This window comes from Centruroides sculpturatus, unplaced genomic scaffold (assembly GCF_000671375.1).
Source record: "Centruroides sculpturatus isolate CEXI.00-Female unplaced genomic scaffold, Cexi_2.0 scaffold393, whole genome shotgun sequence".
Taxonomy (NCBI): domain Eukaryota; kingdom Metazoa; phylum Arthropoda; class Arachnida; order Scorpiones; family Buthidae; genus Centruroides; species Centruroides sculpturatus.
In genome coordinates, this window is record NW_019384611.1 from 48,897 (window position 1) to 57,117 (window position 8,221).

The window sequence follows — 8,221 nt, forward strand, 5'->3', positions numbered from 1 at the left end:
GAATCCAAAATACACATGCGCAGTTCATCTGACTTACGTCTTCAGATTATCTATAAATAACATACAAATACCATAAAAATAAGAGCCGCCAACGGGAAAATATACATTGATTACATCGTATTAATCTGCTTTATTGTAAAAAGATTTCCAGGCATAAGATAACCCTTCCACATTAATGCATCCGTTGCTTATGTACTCCTTGTGTATCTTTATCTTTTCAAGATGCTTCACTGCTTGTTTGGAATTTGTGGTTCTAATAATTGAGGCTTGATCCCAATATACCTTGACCTCCTGCTGTTTGGCAAATGCTGCAAGCACTGTGCTATCCATGTTCTTACTCAGAGTATTTGTGTTCATTGAGTCTTTGCTTTAACTACTGCATAGTTGCACCAACATAAACAAGGTCAGAGTTGAAATGCTGATCCTTTATAGGTATAGAATATATTCCTGGTAAATTATTTCACTTTTCCTTTCTCTTATCGTTTCTTAACATTCTGTAGATCATTGGATTACGTCGGTATACTATTCGTAGATTATTACTATTAGCAACACTCCTAATCATTTTGTTTAAAAAAGGAAAATAATTAAGTACTACTATTCTTTCCTGGGTCATTTTGGGAGGATGCCGATTCTGCTTCCGAAACTTCGTAATAAGCTCGTCCACCTCTCTTCTCCGGTAAGAGTAGTCTTACAGTATTCCAGTATAAGTTCTTGTTTTATTTATGATGTAATAAAGACAGAAATTTTTCCAGTTCAATAAGAGTGACTGAAAAGTTGTCAATTTTGGAAATTTCTGAGGACACTTGGTCCTAAAACGAATTAATTAGAAAACAAATGACTGTTAAGTTTAACATATTTAGATTTTTACAGCTATGGCGAGAAATGTTTAAAATCTACAACAACCCTGTCATGTCCTTTCAGTTATACTAGTGATGCAACAAAAGAGGTATTTGACATTGACCAGTATCAGCACCCTCGGGATTTGGCAGTCCACATTGTATGCACGCACTGCAACCTACTCTGATTCCATCCATTAGCCACTCGTAGGGATCTATTTGACTAAGTGGATTGTTTTAAGATTTAAAAAGTAAAGAATATTTTGTTATTTTTATGTACATTTCTTTACAAAGCTATATTTAATTATAATTTTGTTTAAAAGTATAATCATACAATTGAATAATATTTTGTATCAGGTTTGTATATGAACCACATATTTTATTTCACCAAGTAAGTTTTTATTATTTTATTTTTAATTTTAGCCCTTATATCATGGCTAGTGATTCAGAATGTAATTGTGATATTAAAAATACATTTAGAGAAGTCTATGGTTTTTACTGACTTATAACAAACAATACGAATGAACCCCAGACATCACTGACGCGCATTTAACTGATTGCCACTGGAAGTCGGCTTCTTACAGAAACACAGCTTCCCTATCATCAAATGTCACGGCATGCAACTGTAAACTAGCTGAATTATGTATGATAAAAATAGATCATATTATTAGGAACCTCAGTGGCATAATAAAATACAATAGATACATAGATGACTGCTTCTTAATTTACAATAATACTTCAACCAACCCTCAAACCGTACTTAACTCTGCTAATAATATAGTAATCAACATAGCCTTTGAATGTCTCATAACAGCTTAAATTTTAAAAATATTGTGTGTGTGGATTCCTTGTAATTCAAACAATAATTCTGATAGACAACCAAACAGCAATTAGTTAGAAAATGTTATGGTTTATTTAAAACAATTTTTTTAATTCAGATGCATTTCAGGTTGGCTTGTATTCCCAACCCCTCTTCAGTGCTGTTAAAATTACAGAAAACAAGGTAAGTTTTACGACATTGGTAAGTATGACGTAAAGAAAAGAGGGGTAAACAATAACATAAAAAAACTAACATGTCATATAATGGTACATCATAGAATTGTGTTACTATATTTTTATTACATAGATGTATGACTAGTTTCTATAATATGAAAAATGTATAAAACATTGCTGTTTAACACATCATTTATGTAAAAAATATAATACAGATTATTAATTCGTTTTCTAACTAATTGCTGTTTGGTCATCTACCAAAATTATTGTTTGGATTACAAGGATGCTACATACAGAATTTGAAGATACAGCAACCATACCTTCTACGTTTAAAAAATATATTAAACCGTGTATTGTAAGGAAAGTCGTTAACTATGATTCCAGTACACCTATGTATATCAAGAAATATTTTTAACATGTATATCACAAAAATTAAAATACGTATAAGCAATTACCTTGAACAAACTAAAGAAATAAAACATCTTTATAAAATCTTTCAACTAAACAACTATCCAAATAAGATACTACAAAACTGGCTTACCAACACCAACTACAACTCAAAATATAATACCAACTCAAATGACTTATGAAAAACTTACATCCCCATAGTATTCAAAAAAATAAAAATACTATTAAAACCACATAATATAACTCTAGCCCCAGTATTTACTAATAATAATAGAGTTACTATTAATTAAAGAAAATATTGATATCATTCAAAATATTGATATAATGCAACAAAATAACATTATATACAGTATAGAATATCCTGCAGCTGCCAACCAAATTATCAATATATAGATGAAACTGGAAGAACCCTAAAAATCAGGCTAAAAGAACATTCAAAGGTAGTATCTGCAAGTGATCCCATTTTGCTCCACCTTCCTCAGATGGCCCCATATAGATTCTGATGAAGTTATTCTGCCTTCCCATATAGAACTGCATTCTGTAAGTGCAATCATGAACTTAAGGATGATCCAAACTCAGCCTGATTCTACCCTATGTAACATTAAATACTTAGCTTACTCTTTTGGTATTTTAAACATCACCCACCTCATATCTTTTACCCATCTACAGGTAATAAGAATCTATACCATTTTATAACAACCGTCTTAAACTTTATTTACTTTATAACTGTTTTACTTATCCCCTCTATTTTATCTTATACAGAAAACCTTCTAAACAGATAATACTAGTCAATTACCCAATATTTTCTTTAATGTTATTGTTAATTTTTAACTAACAATCAACTCTATGTTATTTAAAAAAAATTTTTTAAATATTAGACTAGGATTACATGATACATAATAATACATATATCTTCCTTTTGTAAAGTCTAAGTACTGAAGAGGAGACATTAAGACTTGAAATGCATTTCCTCCAATAAAATCAATATCAAGAAATGCTCCTTGTGTGATGTGTTTTTGAAGAAAAAAGCCCATAGCTTTTAATTCTTTAAAATCCACAACAAAAAAACCAGTAATGGAACATTTACTGAACTATTTTCTTATTCAGTCTGCCCAAGCTGGAGAATTATTTAGTAAAACATGAATTGCAAAATTTCAGAATAATAATTATACATGTAGTTTGGTTACTTGTAATGTCAATANTCAGGTAATTGACAGTCAATTACCTAATATTTTCTTTGATGTTAATGTCAATTTGTAACCAACAACCAACCATGTAAGTTATAAATTAAAAATATATGTATTATTATGTATCATGTAATCCTTGTCTATCTTACTTTTGTAAAGTATAAGTACTGAGGAGGAGTCATTAAGACTTGAAATGCATTTCCTCCAATAAAATCAGTATCAACAAATGCTCCTTGTGTGATGTGTTACTGAAGAAAAAAAAAGCCCATAGCTTTTGTTACATTTGATATACAACTAGACAGAATTAAAAATAAAGATTCATTTAAAAGATAAACCAACAAAAATTGATTCTTTATATATATAGATAATTCTCAAGAAACTGTTTTCATGAACTACAGAATTGTCACACGTATCAGCTGTTTATGTAATTGTATGCTTAAGAATGTGGGGTGAGATTTTCCCACCTGAAGAGGGAGAAATTGTGTGCTTTCCTTTGGTGTGTCAGGTCAGTGCTGACCAGGGTGTGTAGCTGTGTGGTTGGTAAGGAACCAGTTTTGTGCTTATTAATTAATTGTCGGGTAGCCAGTGTTGCTCGCTTGTGGAAAAAATAAATTTCAAATACATTTTTGTTGTGTTATAAAGAATTTGTATACTGTGTTTAGAATGTGTAAATGTTCCCATTTACATGTTCTAAACACAGTACACAAATTTTGCAAATTTAAAAAAACTTTGCATTAATTTTAAAAGTTTTTAAATTTTGCATTATTTTCTGGTTTGTCAAGATGGTAGGGATAGTGTTGAGTGCAGTGGAGTAAATTGGATAGAGATGGACTTTCAGTTGGAGTGAAAGTGAAGGTCTTAAAGAGTTAGACGTTGGACTATTGCTTTAGTTAAAGGTGTTCAGGTACAATATTTCTAGTGTTTATTAAAAATGGATCTAAAAACATTGTGTATAAAAAAGAGTTGCCAAGAGTAGTCTTACTAGACTAAGGGAGAAAATTCTGGGGAATGTTGAAGATTCTGATAGTGTGCAAATAGATCTATACAGTTCGAAATTGGGTGCAATTGCTAATGACTTAAAAGGAAGTCTTTGATAGACTGTTTGATATTTGTAAGGAGGATGAAAGAGAACAATATATTGAGGAAAGTGAAATAGCACATGATTCGATTGATGAGTTGATATTAGTGATAGATAGAACAAATCTAAAATTGAAAAATAGTACAGCTCTCCCTTGATAGTCCATGTTTTTTAATCCGACATGCTCAGTAGTTTGACACACCTCCCGACAAGGTACCCGTCCCCGTTACATGTCTGCTTGCACAGAAGCATGTCGCGATGTGAATCTCCCCATCCAATTCTTACACGATGACACACATTTCATGTGTTTTCTGTGAGCAGTTCTGTTCTAACAGTTGGAGTAGGGAATATTGTAAGCTACTGCTAGCAAAACAATGCAAAATATGTAATTATTTTCGGTAGTCTGGACACTTTTGGTAATCCAACACCCCTTTGGTCCCATACCTGTCGGACTATTAAGGGAGAGCTGTAATAGTATCTCCAGTGCTGATAAAGCTAGTGAAATCTCAGATTTAAAATTACCTAAATTGACATTGTCTTCATTTAGTGGCAGTTTTGAGGAATGGCAGCCATTCAGTGACCTGTTTCAAGCAGCTATTATAAACAATGGAAAATTGTCAGGTGCTCAGAAACTACAGTATCTAAAGTGTTCATTAAGAGAAGCTTTAAAAATCATACAATCCGTATCCATTTGTGATTGAAATTGCATTTAAACTACTTTTCCAACTGTATTCTTGGAAAAGAGAATTGGTAGCTTCGTTAATTAAGAATATATTGAGTTTGCCAACATTAAAATATGAAAATGTGGTACAGATTTTAATAATTCAACTCCCCTAAAGCCTCAAATTTTGGTGGATTGTGGGAAACAGGGATTAAATCTTTCAAGTATCACTTAAAAAGAGTTGTAGATGGTACAATCTTGACATTGGAAGAGTTTCTCACCATCACCAATCAAATCGAGGGAATTTTAAACAATCTTGAGGTATTAACACCAGCTCGTTTTCTTATAGGTAGACCAATTGACACTATACCAGACATTGATCTCAAATATCTATCAGAGAACAGATTTTCACGTTGGCAACATGTAACAGAAATGACTCAAATCATTTGGAAATGATCGACTAATACATACTTAAATAATTTACAACAACAGAGTAAATGGATGATTGAGAGAGATAATATTAAAATAGGGACATTAGTCATTATCAAGGAAGATAATATACCTATCTTTAAGTGGTTAGTGAGAAGAATTACAGAAGTTTTTCCAGGCTCTATGGTAAAGTAAGAGTTGTAAGTGTTAGTGTTGCTCGTTTGTGGAGAAAATAAATTTCGAATACATTTTTGTTGTTATAAAAAATTTGTGTACTTTGTTTAGAATGTGTAAATGGGAACATTTAAAACATTTTACAGATTTTAGTTCTTTAAAATATACAACAAAACCAATAATGGAAAATTTATTTAACTATTTTCTTGCTCAGTCTGCCCAAGCTAGAGAATTATTTAGTAAAACATGAATTGAAAAATTTCAGAATAATAATTTATACATGTAGTTTGGTTATTTGTAATGTCAATATTTTATGATGGAATAGATTTTTTGAAAATTATTCTTATCCTACATTAATTCCAAATTGTAGTTTTTTTTTTTTTTTTAAGATTGCTCCTTGTTGTTTTAACATTTAATTCAAAATTAAATTCTAAAATTTAAATTAACTTAGAATTTATTAAAAAAAATTATTTAGGTATTTTTTTTAAAATAAAAATATTCCTATCATTCATACATATCTTGTTTTTTTACAGAAGAAAATCTTTGGAAGATTCTGAATATAGTACAACAAAACTATGGAATCTAAAATAAGATGCAGAATATCTGTAAGGAATTGCATCCTTATATGCAATTTATAAACTTCTAGTAGTACCCATCAGTGGCCAAGTGGTCTTCGTATCCCAAACACTGGGATACGAAGTGTTCCCAGTGTTTGGGATACAAACACTGGGGTCCAAGCAGGGCACAAACCTACGAGTTCAGTCGTAGGTTTGTGCCCTGCTTGGACGGGCTGGCCATGTGGAGTTTTATGGATTTTCTCCATGTCTGTAATGCCTAAATAAGGGCCAGTTTCCGTTATAAAAGACCTCCCGGAAGGCATCCTCCTAGGCAGATCACCCAAGTGTTGCATTGCCATAATAAACAAACAAACATCAAGTAGTACAAAATTCTTTTATTCAATCATTCATAATTTACACTTCAAAGAATCTGTGTTGGAATACTATAGAATTGGTAAAATTAATAGAATATGCAATATTTATATAAAACAAATTTTGATGGAGAGTCACAAATTTATAAAGGGAAATAAAGATAATAGTTGTGTAGGAGGAAATAAAATAAGCAAATACTGTAATGTTTCAACTCTGAATACTCAAAGGACATGGCTAAACTCTTCCAGTTGTCAGACTCGCTGTAGGAAAATCTTTGCCAAGTTTTCATATGATTTTATATTGGAACAAGTTGAGTAACGATTTAAGAGAAGTGTCAAGTTATAGAGTCTACAAAAATGTAAAAAATCGGTTTGTTATAATTATTGTTGTTAACTAATGATTTAATTTTTTTGTTTTCAATTGTTTGACACTTGTAAAAGACCCAACAGCCACAATGTCTTTTTTCAAATAAATAAAAACAAAAAACTTGTAATCACTCATTTTTTATCTGTTTCATCAAATGTGTTTAATAATTTTTAACAAAAATTCCTATTTTATCTTTTAAAAAAAATAAAGCTCATTAAAATAGTACCATATATAAACTTACTGTATACACGTGTGATATAATTCTTCAACTGAGAAATACTTAAGTCTTGAATTTTTTTATTCCAATACAGGTATACCTCGACTTATGTCATTTCGAGTTACGTCGTTCCCGATTATATGTCATTTGTCAAAAAAGTATATGGAAAAATAAAAATCAAGTTTAAGTAATTTTATTCGACTTTACATCTATCCGCCACAAATATTGAAAGTCGTAATATCACTAGAAAAGCACTTAAAGCACATAAAATCATATTAAAATATATACATTTACAAGTATGTACTGTATTTACAGTACATGCATTTGTAAATTTAGATTACTTTTTTCTATACAATATATACACATCTATTGCAATTCAGTTTCTTTTTCTGTTGATATATCAAAAAAATTATTAATTAAGAATTTTTATTATCTTCCATTGTGCTATCTAACTGCATACATACTGTTTTCTTTCTGAGTCAGGGATTTACAATTGAATTATTTATCTGGAAAAATTTTCATTCCCTTTAAGCAATGCATTGTTTTGCATTACCTTCCTTCTTCAACAGATTGTTCTTTTCTATAACCACATGCTTCCTTCAGCTAATCCATTTTTCATTATTCCACTCTCCACAAGTGCACAAACTCCACTGCCTTGTGTATTAATAAATGATTCCACAGTGAGAATGTTGTTGTTGCATTACCTGGAAGTGAAAAAATGCTTTGTTTCCAGGTTAGAGATTTTGTTCAATAGAATATTTTTAACATAAAAATCCTGTATTTCTAGCCAGTGGAAACAAAATTTCCTTAACAAGATTTCTGTTGAATGGAGTGTCCATTATATGACAGTGTTGTATTGGTTGCATCACATTTTCTATGTTGATTTTTAGAAAAGAAAATATTCTTCACAGTATACAATACACCTGGCTCACAAGATACATCC